At 41.9% G+C, this 23,282-nt stretch overlaps 1 long non-coding RNA gene across 1 annotated transcript in view; it reads right to left on the bottom strand.

The window, feature by feature from the left end:
* Positions 1-6,660: 6,660 nt before the first annotated feature.
* Positions 6,661-23,282, bottom strand: part of LOC121094669 — a 33,376-nt gene continuing 16,754 nt past the window's right edge. The window contains exons 2-6 of the long non-coding RNA XR_005829921.1: positions 15,019-23,016; positions 8,412-8,624; positions 8,217-8,304; positions 7,536-7,637; positions 6,661-6,738 (exon numbers count right to left, since the gene is read on the bottom strand). This is a non-coding gene — a long non-coding RNA (uncharacterized LOC121094669). The remainder of the gene's footprint in view (positions 6,739-7,535; positions 7,638-8,216; positions 8,305-8,411; positions 8,625-15,018; positions 23,017-23,282) is intronic.

Raw genomic sequence — 23,282 nt, 5'->3', positions numbered from 1 at the left:
GCGGGCGGGCGGCCGGCGCTCGGCGCCCAGCGCCCGGCCCTGCTCGGCAGCGCCACTGCGGCCGCCGGAGGCGCGGCGCCCCGGCGCGGGTGAGGGGCGACACCTCCCGCCCCTCGGGAGGCCGGCGCCTGCCCCGGGGAAGCGAGAGCGAAGCGAAGGCGGCAGCGTCGGGCGGCGCCGGCCGGCTTTGTCCCCGCGCCCGCCCGGCCCCGCGGGGGCTGCTGGCCCCGTCCCCTCACGCCCCGGCGGAGCAGCGGCCCCCCCGCGGCCGCCTCCGCCTCACAGGGCGGCGGGGGGAGCTCTGGGGCGGTGGCGCGGGCGGGAACGGGAGCGGCCGCGGGGCGGGCTGGGGGCCGCGCCCCCCCTGAGGCGCTCGGCGGCGTGGCCGGGCCGCGCTCCGGCGCCGGGCTCGGACCCCCGGCCAGCCGGCAGCCCGGGGCAGCAGGGTGAGCACGGGGGTGCCGGCACCTGGCTCCCAGCCTGTCCCGGGGTGCAGCGTGAGGGGAGAAGGGCCGCGGGGACCTCGCACCTCGGGTGCGGGGGCGATCGCTGCAAGGTGAGAAGACGGCGGAGCGTCAGTCACAGTCAGTCCACAAAGCAGAGCTGTCACCAGTGTCGCAAGGGACCCGTGCCGGTGCCCATGTTCATCAATGACCTAGAAAGGAGGGAGCGGTAACAGGAGAGAGCCTGCTGGGTGGATTGCCGTTGCGCATCCCTTGCTCCCAGCCCGGAGCGGTGGCACAGGGATCTCCGCTGGTGCTGGTCTGCAGGAGGCTCCAGCAAAGGAGTGAAGGGCTGCGGGCCAGGCCGCAGGCCCATGGGAGCACGGTTCGGGGACAGCAGGTGGGACAGGCCAGGCCTGCGCTGGCCAGGCCGCTGCAGCACCCTGGCGCTTCTTCCTCTGGGCCTCAGCGTCAGCCAGCAGAGCCAGGGGGGCTCCCAGGCGAGGAGCCCGCGGGGCCTGCGCCTTGGCCGTGGTGGTAACCGCAGTGAGGGTGGTGAGGACGCCAAGGCAGGGTCAGGGAGGGGAGATCTGCACCCGCTTCCTCCAGCTGCGCGAGGGCAGCGGTGGTAGAGCCAAGCATGGCTCTGTGGGTTCTTTGCTGTTCTGATACTGGGGGGAGAGAAGGATCAAAAAGGCGGGAAGTGGGGTGTTTGCGAGCTTGGGATAGAAGGATTGCGTTAAACAGGGGAAGACAAGTTGCAAAGAGGGGTGGGAAAGAGTAGGTAGGCTTGACTGGGACAGGTGAGTAAAGAAAACCAGAGGAGACTGAGACATGGCGGTGAGGGAGAGGGAGAACCCACGCAGCAGGGAGGGTGCTGCAGTACAGGGGAAATATCACATGTATACTTTTTCTTTTTCTAAAGAACCAAAAGACATCATCAGAAGAAAGGAGGAGGCATGAAACGTGTCAGCAATGGGAAGAGAAAGGACTGCTCTATTTCACAGGGAGTTTCAGACAACAAAGTGCAGGTATGGTGCATCAGGGTGGCATTGTGTGGGGCTCCCTTGTTGGCCATGTTGGAGAAGATGACAGTATACTAGACCACAAATGGTCATCGCTATGGAACACATTACAGGCTAAATGTCGGGAAGTGGTTTGATTTCAGTTGCAGATGATGAGAAAGCATGGGCTTTCTCCCACGCGAAGTTCTCACCCCTCCCTCCCCGCTTTCTCTCTCTCTCCCTCCTCATCCCCCGCAGACTTGCCCTGCAGATAGAAGGAAGGTTTCTCTGAGGAAGATTGGCAAAATCAAGAGTTTGGTGGGAGTTTTGTGAAGCCTAGAAGAATCTTATACCTGCAGAAATATTCCTAACTTCTATAGACTAATTCACTTGACATCACACCATCAAAGGTTCTTTCTCAGTACTGTCATCTTCCAACAATTCACAGATTTTTAGTTTATCCATAATTAAAAAGCAGGAGAGAGCATCTTCTAGCCTTTATCCTGCCAGAATTTTGATTAAAATTTCTAAAACTTAAACTTGTGAGCTGCTTTTCTTTGAAATCCTAACAATTTTGAGTTATTCTGGTAATGTGATTAGATGTGAGTTATCACAGAACCCACAATAAGGTCAGTTCTCATGCAGTTACAAAGTAAATCAAACACAAGTTGCTTAGTATCATTGCATGTTTAGATCTGTGCAGAAGAGATAAGACAAACCCTTGCTCTGGAGAGGTTAATTTACTGTGATGCTGTGAAGCACGTCTTTCATGCTGTCAGCTGTATGAACTCATTGATGTTAGCTCGTAACTCCACCACACTTTAGCCACTAGACCACTGTGACAAGACAGTCTCCACTTACAGTGAATAGTAACTTAATTGAATAAACATTACTGTGTTGTGGATTTTGGGTCCTAAAAACATCTGTACTGGGTCAAACTAAAAGTCTGTTTAGCCTAGTATTTTGTCTCGGATATTGACAAGACCAGGTGCCAGGAAAGAGTGCCAGAGACAGTCATGCACCTACCCAGCTTCTTCCCTTCTTCCCTTAACTCTGGTGTCTACATCTACTGCTTGCCTTCAGAGGCTGTGTGCTCAGAGGCTCTTGAGCAAGACATTGTTTCCATTATGTAATTCCCAATGGATCTCTTCTGTGAACCTGTCCAGACTACAGCCCACATAACTTCTATCATCCAAAACAGCCAGTAGCAGAGTGCTCCTAATGCTCATCTTAACTGAACTGTGTATCAATAATCACCTCCTTTTGTTCATTTTGAACCCTGCTCCTATTTCATTGATTCTCCTCGGTTCTTGCAATGAAGGAGAACGTGGTCATCTCGCGCAACCTCCTGCAGGGTCAGCACTGAATTTAGACCAGGTGGCTCAGGGCTTTCTCCTGGTAAGGATCTGAAAACCTCCAGGGACAGAAATGCCACAGCCTCTCTTAGCAACTCCTTCCCATGTTCTTGTGGTGAAAATACTTTCATTACTTCAAGTTGGAAGCTCCATTTCACTTGATCACCCTTGTCATGTGACCAGTCTTGACTTAATGCCTCATGTGCCTGCAGCATTAGCACATTATCACGTACATCTATTAATTTTGGATAAATGCATTATTGAAAAAGCATGGTGTATTACAGTAACTTGCAGACTTCTCAAAGTAAGATCAAGATGAAAACTTTAAATTCATAAAGGTTTACAAGCTGACTTACATTTGCCTCATCAAGAGGTAGGTTTGTGATTTACAGCCCTGATGGAAGAATGCCTCCAGACATCATTCATTAGTAAGATTACCAGTATCTTCTGATATTATTTTTTTTTCCCTGCATACAGCTGGTGCTTGAGCTCTGGTTCCAGTCCTCCCTGGCTGATCTCATCCACTTTTATTTTCTACTAGACGTCATTCATTGCTCTCTGAAGGCACTATCTGGAAGAAGCCATCTGGGGTTAAGTTAGGAGTTTCAGGCCACAGTATCAGGCACTTGGCTACAGAAAGTGAAATATGCTATTCAACAAGATTAAGGGTCTAATAAAAGCTAGGAGATTTAAGGCTCCCTTTGTTGATAACTGGGTAATTCAAGGAGACATGCTGAGGTCCCTGGATACTGCAAGTTTGAACCCACGTTTGGCAGCTGTGTATAAATGCATTGCTAGCATTACTTGCTCTGTCTGCATCCCCTGGGAGCACTTTTTTGGATGACTTCGTTAAGTTTCTTCTGCCTTGGGAGAACAGTGATATATTTTAAAGTATGCCAAAATCTGTATCTACACTTCGCTATTTCCAGAATAAAATCAAACAACTGAATATGAACATCCTTTCTACCTCATCCCTTTCTTTTCAGCCCTCACCCTTACAACCCAGCCTCACCCTGTCAGTGCCAACACCCAAATCTTCTCATTTCCTTTTTTTGTACTTTTATTGCACACACCACCATCCCTTGCCCCATTCTAGTCTGCATGTTTCCCTGCACATTTACATCTGTAATGCTATAACTTTTCAACAAAACATGGAGTAGGAATCTGGAAATAATACTGAAGATAATATATAAGAATTTCCAACAAAAAAATTAAGGTACAATTTCCATCAGTCACAATTAGATTCAGTGTCTAGGAGGTTACAGAATCACAGCTGGATTTCAGGCTGCTGTGTACTCTAATGATCTATTCCCTGTTTTTCTGAGAATTGAATAAAATTGAATTTGATGGTCTTAAAGGTCAAAAGCTGCTGCTGTTTCAGAAACTTAACTGCAGTGAGATACAATGCATAGAAAAACCTGCTAGTTACAATTTTTTCGTTGTGGCCTGTATATTTTTAAAGGACAAGCACTGCCTATAAAAGGTGTGAGGCCAGGCAGGCAGAGTGTTTGAGGAGCAACGAACCTAAATTATTAAGTCCTGGTTAAGAATGCTCATAAGCCATAATGCAAAATCTGTAATATGCCTTTTAGCACGATTTACCAGCTATGCTCAGAACAGCTGAGAATTAAAATCACAAAAGGTTTTACGGTGAGACAGATTAATTCACGAGACAATTTGGGATCAGTTTGCCCAATTCTTTTTCTGATTACATTCAAACATAGGTTGTGCAACCGAACAGTTCTTCAAGATTGTGCAGTGAGATTCCCATGTAGCAAGTGCTTAAGAGATGAGAAATCAAAACACTGATTCTTACAAGTAGAAGAATATGTTAATCGGACAATAGGGGAAATATGAAAGAGATCTTGGAGAAATTAGGCAAATTCACATTCCAGGAAAAATTCAGATGCCACTTCTCCAAAACTGCAACACTTCTTCAGACAATGGAGGAACTTCACCAAGGACTAGACATGCTGTATTTGTTCAAATTAGGGAAAACAACTTTCACTGTTGAACTTCCAGGGAAAAAGCCATCTCAAGAGAACACTATTAATGATTCCAGAAGTAGCACAGTAAGAATAATAAATTCCTTTGTCCCTGGGTAACTCAAGGAGACATGCTGTGGTCCCCAAACTTGCTGCAAGTTTGAACCCACAAAAATGGTAGACTTCAGACATTTAGTAGGACACTTCTGGGTAGCTTCTCTTCAAAAGGAATTTTAAAGAAAAGAAGATAATGTATGTAATTGATTACCTAATGCCAGTATCTCAGTGCAGAACAAAAATAGTGACATCAACAGGATTCTTCAGTAACCTGAAAAACAAAAAATGGCCATGCGCAGCTAGAGCCTGTGTCATGCTGTACAATAAAGGAACACTACAAAGAAATAGAGCAAACATGCAGAAGGATTTTGATTTGTGGGGGGTTTTTTAACTTTGAGGTCCAAAAATTGTTTACAACAAGAAGAGGACAAATTTAAAATATTCAAGGAAAAGAAAGAACAAATATGACCTTACTGGGTGGGCAAAGCAAAGAAGATAAAAAGATCTTGTTGTATTCTTTCAAAATGAAAATATAGTTTATAGTTTTTAATACATACCAATCAATTTTATGCCATGTTCATCCATTTCAGGGTGAAAAGAAATCAGCTTGATTTATGCGAAGATAAATTTGAACGTAGATACTACACAGAAATTTTCCAAAAGGTAAGTAGTGGTAAAAGAGACTTAAGTAGGAATGTCGTGGTATTCCCTTCACCAATTTCTAAAGGTTGGCCCAGACAAAACTTCTGTCAGGGAGATTCTAAGTGTACTTATTTTGTCTCAGAGCAGGAGCTATGAACAGATGATCTCTCACGGTCCCCTTCAGCCTACATTTCTATGGAAACAGAAGCTATTTCAAAATGTTGAGATTTTTGGAAATAGGTGGACATCAAAAATTGTCATCACCTGATACCTACTAAAAGGCACTATTATCAAATGGCTGTCTAGCTCACAGAAAGAGTATGTCGCAACCATTTGAATGTAAAGATGTCTGTTACGTACAGGAGGAGGAGGGACAATCCTTGCTGTAGTTAAGAAAGATAAGCAATTTGCACAATGGTGCTGCTGATGACATGACTAAATATAGAGCACATGCTCGTTCCTGATCTGGAATGTTTTCAGTTGAACCACACAGTCCTCAGAAATCAGGAGAGCTAGACACAAGGAAGGGTGGCGGAGTCACAAGATATGTACAAAAGTTAGGCAACCCATCTGCAAGACCGGACCCATTTCCAGCCTAAGTACTTTCCAGGACAGTATTAATACATACTGCTTGCAATGCCAAATAAACCTGGAATAGAACAGGAAAGGTATTGTCACAAGAGATTGTGGTTTATCTTTTAATTAATAAGCACTGACATGAAATGAAACATACCTTGCATTTTGTGCACAGGGCTATTTATGCTGTGGGGAAAGTAATGGCAAAGTTTAGACGAAATAAGATTTCTAAAGCCTATTTCTCTTGCACTAGATTGAGACGTTTCCCTAAATTTCCATGGATCTAGTGTCAGGCAACAGAATTCTATGAGTACAGAGATAAATATAGCTCATAAAGTAAGAAGGATTAAATAATGGTAAATCTATTGTTGAGGGAATTCCAAATACGGAAAAAGGAATTATTCATTTTCCTGGCCACTGGAAAGAATATAAACAAGTTCAAATTGTATCCACAGTTCCTTTGAGGAAGATATGGAGCATGGCAGACATTGTACAAGAATAGTTTTCAGGCTAAATGTATCACTATGCAGTATGATCTGACTGATGAGTGCACACACGGATCAGCTGAGACTGTTAACACTGCTGAGCAAGACAGATGGGAAAATGACATTGAGAAGGCAACGCTCGTGCTGCATAACAAATCCAGACTTCTCCTTCCAAAACATGCTGAACTCTTCTAGGAGTAAGAAAAATGGTAATTATCTTTAGTTAAAAGCTTTTCTTTTCCAAACTACTGTCAATATTTTAAAATGTGTTTATGCTGAAAGTACCTTTTGTGTAATCCGGAAGATATCTTCAAAACAATTTTATTTTCCTTATAAATCTCCTTCATTTTTAAAGATACCCTACTGATTTACCTTTTAGATGCTAATATCCGAATATATGCAATTACCTCTCTCACCTGAATATCCTATTGCCCTACAGATTTATATTTCAGGAATCAAGTCAAGCTTGTCCCCGAAATGCACAAAAATGCATGCAAAAGCAAAAATGTATGAATACATTTCCTAATGACTACATCAATTTACAATTTTCTGTCACACAAGCTTTTATGATTACTATATTTAACACAGTCCTATCACTGCTTCTCTTTTTCTCTTTCGCATTTCACAAAGTCCCAATGATTTACTTACCTAACACCGAGAATCCTTATCCTAAGACATATCTGGTAATCAATAATTAAACTAAATAAAAAATAGTTATAATTTTATCATTACACATTTCATCATTCTAAACATTCTAAACACAAGAGTTAAATGGCTGCATGGCGTTCAAGTTATTTGTAGAAGGGAGACATACAAAAAAACCAATTATGTGCCAGAATTACTTACAGGATCATTTCCAGAAATTTAACTAAGATTTTTATAATGAACAGCTGAAGGTCTTTATCCTACTTTTTTGGCAAAGGACACTGTAGGCCTGGCATCACTGAGAAACCCTCATTGTTTCTTCAATTCTTCAACATTTATGTACCTGTGACTATCAACATTTGGTTTGTTTTAAAGCAGACACTTGAAGTCAGTTCCATGTTTATGAACACAAACGGGCTCCCTGTCACCCCATAGCCATGGGCACCTGAATATGAAGAGGAGATGCTTTTTTAAGAAATGGGACAAATGGCAAGATTTACATCTCTGACCTTTAAAATTTTTCAAATTTTAAAAGCATTAAATTTTTAAATCAAACTGTTGAATTCTCTGAGGTTTCCTCACAGATTATGCACTTTACTCCTTTCCCCAACATGAGATGTCTCACTTCTGTATTCCCATCAAAGCTTTTTTCCCCAGTGTTGAGTGCACTGTCCTGTGTAATAGCCCATGACTGGTATTACCCTTTTCCAGCACCTCTGGCAACTGCCATTACCGTATTTGCCTTTTTTTTTGCAACTACATACTGCACTCAGGGCAAACAGAATGTCACATATTCCCAATAATCTTCACGTAGTCATTTTTTCTAAAGAAATTAAAGACCCCTGAGTTCGCTATCCAGGCTCCTCCTGAAGTTTGTTCCTTGTTGGCTTTGCAAAGCCCAAAACTTCACCCTGGAGTCCCTTTAATAACAATCCCCACACAAAAAGCCAGCCAAGATTAAATTTTAGCATCTTCTGCCCTGTCTTTTCAGAGATGTGATTTTCTCAGCAGGCTTATAACTCACCGAGGTTTCAGCCTCTTCCTAAATAAGCTTGCGCCAGGCAGAGCAACCTCTTTGCACTGTGGTCTCCCAGTTCTTCTTTCAAAGACTCCTATGCAGAAGAGGCAAAGATTTTGGTTATCTGCTTGTCTCCAGAAGGAGATAACTGAGGGTTAACCAGGCTCCTCGTTTTTTTTTGGTAACATGAAGTGTACATACCTGAGTAGGTTTTCAGTATCCTACTTCTTTCCTGTTTCTTCCTGCTTTCTGCTACAACCCTAGCAAGTGTGCCTTCTTTCCAGTCCTCCACATCTGTTTTTGCCTCTTCCTATGCTGGACTCAGGTCCTTCCATGGTTTTCCAATCTCCTGCTATACATCTGCATCCCCTCCGCTACTGGTTTTGATGCTTTGCAACAGCAATCAGTCAGTTTCTAAAGACAACGTGATAAAGCATCTGTATGTGAGCATGACACGGCCAGTAGCTATAGTAACAGAAAAGCATACTTAAACAAAAAAGAAAAAAAATATCTAAGCAATATCATTAATCTTTCCCACTCATCCCCAAATATTGCAGGCTTCCATAAATATCCTCCTGCATATCCTCACCTAATTGAATCTCCCCCTAGCCCAAAACAGGGTGACACAGAAATAAAACTTTCTTTGCCTGGTTTAAGGAGGAAAATAAATATATAATCACATACAACAAAAGTAGAAAGAAAAGATCATCGCTCTCCCAGAAAAAGAAAAAATAAATCTGTAAGTTACAAATTCAGGATAAGTGAAATTGTCACTATACCAGTTCTGCCTTAACTTCTGATACGAGTTCAGCCATAGGATCCTTGCGGGCTGTGAAATTAATGTTCCCTTTTTATTGTCTTGTTCTCTTAGTAATCTTCCCTTCCTGCAGTAAACCATCAGCATGACCAGTGCCTCTCAGTGTGCAAGTCAGTTCAATCTCAGATGTAATGGGGCTGAATAGTTACTCCTATTCCTCAAAAAGATGGATGGGATGCAGATGTGTGGCTGTTACTTTGGTGTTACAAATTGGCCTTCGGGCAGCACTGCCCAAAGGCTTCTCCCAGGTCTGAGGCTAGCATTGCTGCCTGGCTGCACCATCCTCCACCCGCAATCCCCAAATCCCGGGCAGGCAGGTGGATTCCCAGGGATGGGAGCCAGCCCTGGGAAGGAGGATTACAGCTGAGCCTCCCTGCCTGCTGGGCACACACACCAGGCTCCTGTAATGCAGCTCCCGCCTCAGGCTGCTCTGTGGGAACTGCTGGGGTGCACATCCCCAGGGAGTCCTAGGAGCAGTTTGGGAGGTTAGCAAAGGTTTGAGAGAGGACATTTTCCCCAGCACGGTGCTGTGCTGTCTAAAGACATCTGTTCAGATCCCAAAGTAGCAAGGCCACGTGCTGATGCTTGCAACCCAGCTCACAATTGCACAAACCTGGAGAGCAATTTCTAATAATAGCATAAGTAACTTACAGATACAAAAAGAAGAACCTTCTGCAAGTTCTTGAGACAAGCTCTTGAATCTGACTGGACTGAGTCAAGGTATTAAAGAAAAGATGCTTTTTTTAACCCTCATCTATTCTTCATTCCTCTAGAGCCTGTGTAGGTGGACTTCCACAGAAAATACCTCAATAAGACTCGGTGCCTCAGCTTACTTTACCACTAAAAAGGTGAGCAGCAGGGTGCAAAACGTTGTTCAGTAAATTAATGCACTTATACATGTGTCACACCTTTTCATTCGTGCTTTTTAATATGTGCATGTTGAAATGGATAAGCGATACAGACACGATCCTTACAAAAAAGATGTCTAGTGAATTTCATTATTTAATATAAATTAAAGGAAATGAAACCTTCATTTACTGCAGTATTACCTTTCAAAAAATTATATTCTTATTTGAGACTTCCTTTCTTGAGGGAGTAGGGCTATTCCATGTATCTTTTAAATAGATAAAGATTTGTTACTACTCACAATAAAGCCCACCTGAAATAGATTTCCTTTTAATCAGTGAAGTAAGTAACCCTGCAATTAAGGAGAGAGAATTATGTATTTCAGCAAGTTATAGCCTGATATTTATCAGACTGGAATATTATACCTGATTCAGTTTTATACATTGACATCTCTCCGTTGTTATTGATTAATGGTTAAAACTCTCTAAGGCTGTTAAAAACACTGTTGTAAATAAGTTTTATTATTTCGATACCTAATGGATTCAGTCTTTACAAATGATGAATTGTATCCCACTTCCTAATTACAGAGTCCTCTGAAACCTAATTTAAATAGTAGCTAAGTAGATTAAATACAAAAAAGGAACAAAAGCAAGGCAGTTTGAAAATTATAAATCTATGGCTTTTTCTCAGCACTCTATAGTTTTTCCACAGACTGTTTTGTAAAGTATCATCTTTCTCAATACCTTATTAGATCACTGTAATCTGGATTTAAATATTGATTCATTCAGTTTCAATGTGAATCATAATGTGAAAATTTAATAAAAAACAACTCTAATTGTTCTTCAGAGACTTACCAATAATTACTCCCGTATCATCTCAATCAAGGAGATGTCTTTCACATTCTGTTTTTCAAGCATAACCTTTCTATGTTTCTTTTGGGCACTGCATATTTCTCAAATCAGTATTTCATTCACTGAGATGTTGATGACTGCCTTAACAACATATCACATAGGGGTTACACTTGATAAAATTGGAACTGTATTCTGTCAACAATAATTATGTGGGTGTTTTGCTCATTTCCTGCTATAGCTGTCCCATGGCAACAGTGCAAAAGCAGTATACTCATTTTTTAAATACATAAATGACTCCTTAAATGACACATTTCTGGCTCAGGTTTGGCAAAGGCATGGTGAAAACAAAGACTTCTTTGAGAAATTATCACAACTACTTCCATTATATGCAAACCTGGAGGGAATGTGCTAATTCCCTAGTGGAGGATGCAGCTTTGCTGTAGTAGTAGCAGTGGTGGCCTGAGGCATTTCCAGAGATTGATAATGAGCTAGCATTTTCACTTCTGGCCATTCTCTCCACTTTCTGGTGAATTTCCCAAGAAATGTCTCAACCAAAGGTCATTATTCCAATTAACCCTGCTTTTAGGGTTGTTGCTGCTAAAGCAAATCAGATAAAATCACATGAAAAAATCCACTTTTTGTCATGTTTGTCCTTCTGGAGTGCTGAAAAAACAGCTGATGGTATTGATGTATTGTCATATACACTCTGGAACAGAATTAGTTCGGTACATGGGAAATCAGCTTTGCAATTTTCAATGGTAGTTGTTTTGAGAAAATTTACTTTTCTAAGATTGTTTCTTATAAATCAAGATGAAGATAAATAGGTATTGTACATACAGTTCATAAAGCACTTACAAGATAAGTTAGGATATTGCAGGCTTTTACCCTTGGTTCTGTGAACATCTAAGTTCCAATGTAATAAGACCTGCAAGTGCACCTACAAGTCCAGCCATTCGAATATTAGCTTCACTGAGAAAATTACCAAAATGATACTATTATGGCTATTTTTTTTATTAATATGAGCACCCTGACTAAACTTGTTTCATTTAAGCTGATGCTAATGTAATGAGAAACATCTGGAGATTAACAAAGTGGATCAGATTCAGGCTGGATTTTTAGAAGAAACTGTTTAATAACCCACCATATGTCCCTGGAAGCATCTTTTCTTTTGTTTTTAACATTCCAGAGGGATTTTAAGAACAAAATGTAGTACTAGCCAAGTGTAATATATATAGATATATGTAAGATACGCATATTTAAGATGTGACTATAATAGAATTCAGTGCACAACTGTTCTGCTCTAGGGGAAAGAAACACAACTCAAAGTAGGGCAACATATAATGACAAGCGATATATTGGTATATTGACAGAGCCCAATGTGCCTGGAATATCAAGAGTGAATCGTGAACCTTACTTTAGCCACTTCTCAATTGTCTTTTGTATCATCACATGGATATAAAGGAAACCGTGAGTGTTTGCTATCAGCAGCTGATTAACCACTGAATTCTAACCATAGTTTTGGAACAAAGAACAATTTTATTTGATGCCAGGCATTGTGTGTAGCAGTGAAACAGCACAGTTTCCATTAGAGGAGGGTGAATTTTAATTCCGATAAGATCTGGGGATGAAATGTTAACTTAAGCCAAATGAATATTCATATAGGAAAGTGAAAATAGGTGTCAAGGACTTGCTGCACTTAAGTCCTTGGTTACATGAAAACTGTACACCATTCGACAAAACAACACGGTTTCTAATGATTACTTTCCCCATATAATTTATTCATCTATTCCAGAGCAGTGTTTCGGGGCTTAATGAGTATTTGTAAAGCTCTGGCTGAAATGCACACTCTAAATGCAAAACATTATGCCATTTACAATGAATGAAGTAGTGTAGATTACTGGTTCAAAAAAGCCACTAAAGCTCATCAACATGTGCATTTGAAGGGTGTATTACTTCACCAGTTAGGAAAGCCCCCTGTTAATGTCCTATCCAGTTGAAAGGCTAAGTGTGCTTCCTTCCCTCTGAATCCACTCTGAAGTGCAGAGAGAAAGGAAAAGTTGTGTAACTTTGTCTCTTCTCTTATTTTCACCCCATTTCACCCTTATTTTCCCCATATGGGGCGATCCTGTGTCACATCTCAAAGAACATCTCAGAGAACAAATAAATAAGACTAAGTAGTAATAGCACTCCCTTTGGAAACAGCTTTTTTTCACTTCTGAAAAATGAAAGCTCTCTTACTGACGTGGTCCTTATCCCTGTATCCTATATCCTTATGACACCTTATGGACAAGATCTCTGTGTTCTGTGATTTCAAGCACGTTTATCATTATCACTAACATCAAGGAGAGGGTGCTGGAAGGCCAGGAGTGTTGAGCTCTTTCAGCCCATCTCTACCACACTGGCACCCTGTTGAAGTCACCTGTTGTTCCCTGCATGGCCACGTTTCTCCTTGGAAGATTACTTTTCTGAAATACAGATTTCTAAAATGACACACAACGGACTTCTATAAGCAGAAGCAGCAAACAAGATGATCTCATGTTGCCATGTGCTCTCTGCTTGGTGATGTGATTCTCTTGCCCGTTGTTGCAAGACCATTGCATCTGTTAAAGATGCTGTATGCCTCTTTAACTAGTTAAATGTCTATCCGGAGGAAAAAAAAAGATTTCCAAAATGGTAGTTTGCTTAAACTCTGATTTTTTTTCATCCTTTGCACTGTGATAGTTGCATTATCACTAATGATAAAAACTGATGCAACATTAGTGATGGTGAAAATTCCACTAATTCTAGAGAAAATCCAAGACGTTATAAGACCAGGTTTTAGTATGAAAAGAGGAATGTCAGGCACACTAAAGACTGTGGAATTAAATTAAATTGCCCGCCTTATTTCTACATCTTGCTGCCTACAATAAATGAGAAGTCAGGAAAGGCAAAACCTTGGCTTTTAACATCTTACACCTTTCTGCCCCTTAGTTGATCTCTCCCACACCTGTAAATGGTGGCTGTTTCTACAGTGGCTCTTCCTTTCCTCATACGTGGCCTCCACTGCATCTTTGGACAAGGGAGAGGGTGCAGTTTATATTACATGCATCAATGCCAATGTACCAAAAAAAATAAAGCTGTCAATGGTTCATGGCAGCCTCACGGGCAGAGAGGGATACAAATTATTGTTACATTCTTGTTATTGAAAAGCCAACCTTGACATTAAATGTCATTTTTCCTCATTAGCTAGGCATAGTAACTAGTTTGGCTAAAATATAATCTAATAACCAGGGGTCAGTGTGGAGCCTGCATTCTGTGAGGAAGGAAAAGTAAGAAATAGCAAAAAACTTGCCCAGAAGAACCATGACAGGAGTTTCAGATTATACCAGTTTCCTTAGCAGTACTGTATATGCAGATAATATTTATAGAAACTAGCATCTATCAGAAAGAGGCATTAAGTTAATTAAAATGTGTCGTAGCCTAAGATTACATTTTATTAATTCCTGTTTGCAAAAAGGTCATGTCTAATGATTTCCTCTTGGAGTTACTGGTTTTTGCAATTGGACCATTTAAGGTTTGGATTCTTGTTCTGCTTGTGAAGTTATTCAGGTTCTTGCAAACACAAGTGCCAATTCCCTGACCTTTCAGTGTTCTTTTTAAGTTTTTGCCCCAGTGGGATTCTCTTTTTCCTCAAGGGAAAACGGCTGTGCATACAACATCAGGAATTGTAATTGATTTTGCATCAGTCCAGAATAAAAGCCAAGCATCCAGAGAACCAATATACTCCAGCATTCCAAATACCCAGGATAAATTACTGTAACAGCCCAATACGGTTCTCAGCTGTATCGTTGCTGCTTTACCACAGCTGTGACAAACACACAATTTCTTGTGAATACTTAATGTTCAATTACACTGCAAATGCATATTAAAGCATGTGTGACATTTTACAGAAAATCATGAATTCAAAGTATTCTAGACAAATGAGTTGTGAATTAAAAAATAACTACCACCTTCACTTTAATTCCTTGGGGATTGGGAATATGCATTAAAATGTCATCTTTTAAAATATTTTGGAAGCCTGCAGAAACTCTGTGGAGAACATCAGAGTGGTGAGATGGATAGGCAGAGACACAAAGATGTGACCAATTTATCTGTTTAAATGCAAGGCAACGGTTTGTCAGGAACCTGTTCAGAATACATGTGTTTAGTATTACTAGTTGCAGTAGCACGTAACACACAGCACGTTCCACCCTTCCAAGTAATATTAATAAGTCTCAAACCCTTCTAAGTAATATTAATTAACCACATTACTGACCTGAGTTCACAGAGAGATCAAACCACAGGGAGTTAACCAATTCAACACTAGTCAGTGCCGGAGGGGGGGAAATAATAAAAGCCCAAGTTTCCCTGAAGTTCTTTTTCTTTTCATCCTGACTTCAACAAGTCGATGTGTAGTTTATCTCATCTGCTGTACAGACAGCACGATTAGTCTTTCTAGAGTTAGGAGAACCAAAGTTACATCCAGTCCTGGAGAACGCTATAGTGCATGCTTAACTTTACATAGATTCAGCCTTTGAAGTCAACGAGGACGTTCACCCAGGTAACACAAGGTGTGCACACAGGTGCCAATAGCATCAGGGGCTCACAGTCTCAATTGTCTCCCAGTATAGGAAAGGACTCAGTGACTTATTTCTGTTCTCCCACAAGAAAATCAGTGCCATGCGTCTTTCAAAACACTGGTCATGGCTGGCAGAGGTATCAAGTGCATGGGGGAGGAATTTTGGAACTTCACACCTATTTTGCATGCCTTAAAAATTACTCCGTTAAATTCCTCGTTATTTTGGGCACGCCTAGCACCTCTGGTGATTGAAGGCTTTTTCTGGTACCAGCATGTGCTGTGGCTTCTGTATCCAGGGTTCATTCTTGTGGGTGACTTTAAAGATGCAGTTTCCTCAAATTGAGACACAAGCTTAGCTGTCCCTAGCGCTCAATGTGATATATGTTGGCACAAAAAGTGCAAATACCTGTAATCGTGTCTCACAAGGGGTGCCTCATATTCTAGAGCAAAGGGCAGGTACATAGTGAAAAGCAAGGAAAGTGCTTTCAGACAAGAAGGGGGGAGGGGGCAGGATGGCAAATGCAGCTCCTCCCTAAAAGAAGGAGGATTCAGGCAGATTTTCAAAATTCTTTGAATTTTTCTAGTTTTACATGTCCTGAATTTGTTCTACAATTTGAAAGTTCTCTTGTTTTCACATTTGCCTAAGCAGGAACACCACTCCTAGCACCTGCTTTTGAGCTGTTGCAGGAGAGTCTCTCAGTGAAAGTAGCTGTCATCTAAATGGCAGCAAATCAATGTCAGAAAACTCTTGTTGATCAGCTTCCTGCTTTCCCATTCCCTGAAGCAATGAGCTTTGAAAGGCTTCTTCAAGGAACAAGAAAATTCAGGTGCATACCAAAGGCCAGTCAATGTTTTCTAGAAAATTTTAAGCTTAAGTATCTACCAAGTCTTTGTTCACATAAAGAAATATCAATGTAACTAAATCTGTACAGCAGCTCACTTGGTGAAGTGGTATCCTCCTCCTGTGGGAGCATGTCAAATTATTTAAGACAGTCTAAAAAAACAGATGTATTGTTTTTACCAAGAGCAGAGGCACACGACCGAGGAGGATCTGGTTATGACTGCAACACAATCTACAGCTGAGGCAAGCTAAGGGCACAGTTGCAACTTGTTATCCTTCCCATTTGGTCAGCGTGCCCATGCCAGCAGCATAGCAATGGGGAAAAGATCTGAGGGCTAAGAAGCATCTCTACTTTACCTGCAAGTGACAAAAACTGCTGTTCTTTCCCCAGGCCCCTTGTGTGGCATTTCTCAGTCCTTGCAGGTGACCTGAGGCACTCAAATATTTCTCTCTTTCCACCTGCCAGTGACCTAAATTCTCTCCTGCCTTATCCCCTTAGCTGACCTGAAGTAAATCCTGCCTTCAGACTTGATTTATACTTTGAAGAAGCCTCCAAAAACAATACAGTTGCAAAATGGTACAATTGTTACCTGCAGATAAGGCTCAGTCCATTCTACAAAGCTTTGATGACACAGCATGTCAGCTAAAGAATGTGAAAAAAAATCTGCATCTTTTCCTATATGTCTACATCGGCAATATTACAGAATGCTTTGTTGGCTGACTTTATGGCTTTCAGGAACCCAGCAGGGAAATAAACCCAGCAGAAGAACATCCCTCTGTCACATGGTGTGTCTTCAGTATGGCCCTCTTCTATCCTGGCTGCACCAGCGCAAACTAATAATACCCACAAATGTGAGATATGCCGGTTTTATAACAGCATTCCAGTGGGAGTAATTGTAACTGGTTTTAAGTCAGAACTTGGCAGGTTTAGGAAGGAGACTGAATGCTTTGTACCTGTGATAGCAGTAGGCTGGATGCAATGATCCAAGAGGTCCTAGATTTCAAAGTAAAAAAGAAAATGAAAGCACTAAAGTCCTGCAGAAAAAGAGCTGAACCGCAGAAAGAACAACAGCAGAAAGAGGTTAGTTATACATTAGCCAACACACGTGCTCCTACGTGGCTGCCGTGGCTGGATTGCTGAAGCTCCCGGAGAGAAGCGCATGATCCAGCAGAGCCAGGGCGGTCACTGCCACATAATGGCTCCTTTGCCACGGGGAATAAGAACATATTACAGAGCAAGAAAGACAAAATGAAAAAGATTTAAAAAGCAACCCTTGTCCTTCCCCACTCCATTTCCAAGATACATAGCAACCTTGGAAAAAGAGAGAGAAGGAAGACAATCTTTTCAGGATTAGCAATTCCTAGCAGCAGGGAGACTGAGCAGGCTATTGCTTGTGGTACTACAGTAACTAGAGACCTTAACTCTAACCAAGGTGCCACTGACAATGTGCCATGAAAACGTGCTGACATCATTCCTATTTGGAAGAGTATATGCCTTTAAAAAGACAAGCTAGACAAAAAGCAAGAAGAGAGACGGAAAGTAACTTACCTAAAATGTGAGTTACCATTCAGAAGCAAATGCAGCCTCCCGGGTGTATGTAAGGCCAATGCTCTGGCTGACTCTTTTGACTGACTTCCGTTCCTTCTACCTCCAGTTCTTCAAACCAAAACCATTTGGTGGAAGTCCACTTCACCCAGGTTTTGGTGGCTCTCAGGACCCAGGGGTAGACACAGAACAGTGCAGAACCTGTGAGCCAAGGAGCAATATGCAGATTGTGCAGCAGAGGGTATAACATGAACCCAACCTTTGTAGGAAACGGGATCTGGCAGATTCCCAGGGAAGAGCTGCACAATATTTGCTGAGCTCTAACTGTATTCCACAGCCCTGGAGGTGGAAGAGGGAAGAGAATAGTGCATTCATTCTGAGAAGCAATGGTTTCCCACATCCTAAAAACCTGCTTGGAGACTTGGGAAATTCTGCAAGGTGGGGAGAAGTTACCCACTGTGAACAAGTAATATTTCTGCTGTTTCCACTGAAAAGGGAACTCACCTCCTTGCTGCCTTTCTGCAACTTGCCCTGTCATTTCTGCCAAAATTTCAAATCTCAAGCTGAAAAGAATTAGGTGCAACTTTCATAGCTGCACTACGGCCACCTACAATTGCTAGCGTCTCTGAAGTGGGATAACACTGTTCCTATGTGGGTAGGAGAGAAATTCAGCTATAAAAGAATGGTTACACTGTGGATTGTTTGTGAAGTTTGTTTGGGCTTTACTAAAATTGCTTTGTAAAACACTTTGATTTGCATTTGGTAGCATTTTTCATCTAACAGTTTCATTGACATAAATATTTAGCATACCCCTGCCAAAAAAAATGACAAAAAATTAACATGCAAAGCAAACAGCAAAGGACCAATTCAAATCCTCTTGGAATTTCCCTAAGAATCAAAAGCCACTTGGAGTAAACATTTGCCAGCTCAACAATTTGAAATGTCCTATACACATCTCTCTAATAGCCTCTGCAATAACTGACAGAGCATAATACATAGGAAAGATGCCAGCACATCACAAATATGAGGCTGTTGAGGGGATTAAGCATAATCCTGTCCCACCAATGAATAAAGAAAGTAAGAAATGGAACTGTGTTGTGTTGAATAGCACTGAGGCAAAGATACACTTACGACAAGCTTTTGGGGGTTTTTTTGCACAACAGAGCTTCACTGAGAAGGTCATGCATGAATTCTGAAAAAAATGGCATTATTACTGAGGAATGCCAGGCAAAGCAGGAAATAATCTTTAATTAATTTGTGAGGAACTTTCGTTTGGCAGACAGAGTCTGCCAAATAAAGACAGAACAGTAGCTTTCTTATTAAGCTGATAAAATCGACCAAAAGTGAAGAAATCCCATAGTTCAGAAGCATTAGAACAATGGATTTTTACTAGGAGACGTAATAGAAATCCACAGGGAATCCTGGCAACACTCATTGGGTGTTTTGTCCTGAAATCAAAGGTATTTGTGACAGAAATGTAAAGAAAGAATCTTAACATTTTCTGCTCTTCTAGACGTTGACTCAGTATTTGATCTCAGACACTATAAAGTGCAAGTAGATTCAAACTTTTTCATTAATTCTAACATTTCCAAGTACCATACTTTGTTTTTTCTTATCGGTATTACTGTCTTTGTAATTCTATTTCCAATTGCCACCTCCATCTCCCACCAGCTTGCACAAGTATTAAGAGATATTTTTGTCATTTGTAAAATGCAGGAAGAACTGGAGATAATAGGCACTTCATAAATGTAATGTGTTATTTTAGTGAAACTGGGACAAATCGCTCATTTCAAACATAATTGGCTACAATGGAAAAACTGGAGCATCTGTGGAAAACTGGGACATGGTACATGTGAGGTGCTAATATTTATCGTAATGTGGCAGATTTGTCTCTGTTCATAGGAGCTCACCCCTAAATTTAGGAGTGCGAGCAAAAGAGTGTTAAAAGAATTTCATCTTTATTTGAAAATGTTTCCTGGGAACAGGAAGCAATTCAGCAAATCGATGTGTTTATTTTTCACATCCACAAGCCAAAATTTAAATCTTGCTTAAGCCTGAAGGGAAACAAGTTGGGCAATTTCAGCATAATCCCTGCAGAAATGTATTCTCTTCACATGAACACCGCTCAGCACAGTAGCAGCTCTGTGCAGGAGAAGCCTCACGCTGAAACATAAGCGCTGCTACAGTTTATGTTAAGAAGGAGAGTCTTTATTGGCAACCTTTATAATAATATCCTAAATAAATTCATAAATAATCTTAGCATATTGACATCCTGTAAAGGAAATGTGGAAAACTTGCCTAGGAGCTGCCCACATTAATCTTCATTCTATCCTGTACTGGCGGTTTTCCCAGTTTCCTATGCCCAGAGTTCACAATATCTGTTTTTAAAGGAACACACTGATCCTTATAGAGCAGAGCCCAGAATGCCTGACTTTCTACTAGTTCTAATTTTTACACCCTCTTTCCCTATAACAAGTAGGTTTTGAAGTGCAGCTTCTAACGAGCCAATGGAAAATGGACTTTATGTGAAAAAACTTGGCGTGCAGATCAGATGACTAAAGAATGTGGATTTATTGCACCACCGGGCCTTATGGAAACAGAATAATATAAAGTAGCGGTGTGCAGTGAAGCTAAAGCTTACGGTGCAGTCTCACTAATGTACATCACCACTAGCCAAGAGCTTTTTATCGTGGGCTTTAACTACCCAGGAGCTAGTGTCCTAGTCAAAGGCACAGGTCTGATCTCAGCCACAGTCTGCAAACTCCTTGCCATGACCAAGCAGTAGTTTTGCCTTGTGAAGCAGATTTGATGCAGACAAGAGACTCCTCTGACTGAGAAAGGCAGAGGTGAGATCAGCGCCAGGCAGCTGATGGCTGCTGTGCAGACATACTCGTAAAAAAAGTTGCTGGAAAAATAAAATACTGCGTGCTGTGAGACAAGGAGGTTCAAGGCTTTCGGTGCAACAAACCACTTTGCTCATCCAGGAAACGGCCACAGCAAAACACTTCTAGTGTGCATGCAGATCTACTGGTGATACAGAGCTCCTGTTGTCATCAGAAAAACATCCTCCCTCTCAGTGAAACAAGCTATCTAGGCAACAGCTCAAGTTGCCGGTGTACCTGTTTCACATGTGGACCTTTACCATCACTTTAGGAGCCCATCAAAGTTCATCCCTCTGCAGAACTCAACGTGAACATGCCACCAGAGCTCATTATATAGGTCTGACTCGTCTGTGTCTACAAGCAGCCAAAGAGTGCTGGCACCTGGGCCTGGGAGAAGACTGCTCTGGGGTATCTGTCCTGATGGCGCCCAGTACAAAGCCCCCAGCTCTCCCTCTGCTATAGTCTTCCACCTGTGCAGTGCTGAGTTTTCTACCTTTCAAAGTGCATCACATTTAAAAAGACATTAGCAGGACTGGAACATGGCTGGCTCCTCCAGCAAACACTGCAGAAGGCAGGCAGGCAGACTGCATCTCCTTGAAAGCCCTGGTGAAGGGGGCAGGGCTTGCTGAGGTGTCCTGTTCAGAAGATGTCATCATCACGTTCTCTAATCGCAGAGACTGTGTCGCCACGTCAGAGGAAGAGGTCATACAAAGTCTGGGTTTGGTGAATGTATGTAAAACTAGAGGGACAATCAATGGTATGTCTGAGTAAGCCTACCTGTGACTACCCCAAAATGTCTCTCCCAGATCTTACTTAATGTAGATATCATCTTGATATCGTAATATTCTACATTATCAAGGCCACCTAAGCCCTTTTGTCCACCCACAGCAAATATTTTGTCCTTTACAAACACCAGCCCGTGATTCTTCCTTGCTTCAATCATAGGACACAGCTCAGTCCACATTTCTACTTAATGGTGATGGTGTGAATTCATTTGGGGTCACCAGGCACCTTCTGAGATGAATACACAGTTTCCATACTAATCAGTTCCAAGGTTAGCAAAGGATACTGCCTGCTGTTCTTGCTTATCCAAGCCAATCTACTGAAATTAAGTCAGTTTACCTGCTGGCCTACACGAGATGCATTCAGTATATTCTGTAACGATCCATGATGCTCGCCCCTGGGAAACTCTTACACAGCAGGAGAAAAAACTAGTATTTTCTAAAGCTTTTCTAAGCAAAGTTCCCCTGTTGCAAGGCGGTTACCCTATAGCTCTTGTAGTATACGGCATTCACATTATATACTGCGCTGATGGAGACACAACACTAGCAGGTTTTCTAGGTCAAGTTTTGTACACTTTCAGCACAGCTACCGTGGTTTTAGTCTGGTAAATTTGAAAGAAGAGTTTATCCCTCACTGATACTGTGAGGATGTGAGAACAACGCGAGATGACCACATAAATTAAATACAATGCATCTTTTATGTACTGGAGATCAAGAATATCTTTGTTTCTAACATTGTGAAGTTTTCCCTGTGATGCGTGAACATAATTCCCACTGATATCTGTGATGTGATCCGTGCCCCAATTCCCATTATCCTGGCACGCCGCGCTCAGTGACGGGGACACAGAAGACAAAGACAACAAAAAAAGAGACATTATTAAGGCAGGTAAAACTTCCCACAAGAGTAAGTCTTAAAATATGTATGTTAGATGAATGGAAACAGAACCCATTTGCCTGAGGTTGCCTTTATTACTCGACTAAAAAGACATCTAGGAAAAAAAGATATTTCCACTGCCTTGGCAAGACACACAGCCTGCATCTGCTCCCTGAGCACACTCCTTCACAGCTTTCCTTCGCTTTTATACAAACACCGTGCTCTGGTCTAGCCAAAGTTTCACCCCCTACAGCTGATCCAATTTGCAGTTTGGCTGTAGCAGTTGTGCACAGGGGAGTAAAGATACCACAGCCAGGCTGCTCCTACCATCTCTCCTGCTCCTCCTCCCACCTGCCTGGGCTTGCATGAAGGACAAGCTGCTAGAGGAGATTGGGGCCCCGTGGTGGAGAACTTCATGTCAAGGGCATTTGCTGGCAAAGCCCAATGCCCCCAGTGTCATCATGAAATGAAGGTGTCACAGCCCGGCGCACGTCACTGTATTTTGGGCACTGCTTTGAGATGGGATATACAATGCAGTAGTACCAACCCTGCATATTCAAACTTGGGTCAATCCCTACAAGCAACAATAATAATTTAAGAAATCTTTTGATTAAAAATATAAATACCTGGGATTCTTTGTTTTCTGGGCGTTCTGTTTTCCAGGCCCTGGGTTCATGCTCTCGGGTCTCTAGCCACCCTGGTGAGAACTGGAAGCATTTCATTTTCAGACAAAATCTGGCAGCCTGGCCTGATCACATGACTCAATGCCACTAAGAAAGAAGAGGGGCGAGGGGGGAGAAGGGTATGAAATACATAATAAAGCATGAAAACTAGCAATATCCAATGCAGGACTATATTCCACAAAGTTAACAGCCAAAATTACTCTCTAAGAACTACTCTAACACAGCAAAAAGCAAAGCTTAACAAAACCCCTCAGGTTTCTGTTTTACTTGCAGACAAAAATGGCAGATTCTGGCAGGGAGAAAGGCCAGGCAGGGGCCTTTGCTTTATCTGTCACTTGTCATTTTTCAGAACA

The sequence above is a fragment of the Falco naumanni genome, chromosome 10 (genome assembly GCF_017639655.2).
Source record: "Falco naumanni isolate bFalNau1 chromosome 10, bFalNau1.pat, whole genome shotgun sequence".
NCBI lineage: Eukaryota > Metazoa > Chordata > Aves > Falconiformes > Falconidae > Falco > Falco naumanni.
This window is presented reverse-complemented; position numbering and strand designations above follow the sequence as displayed.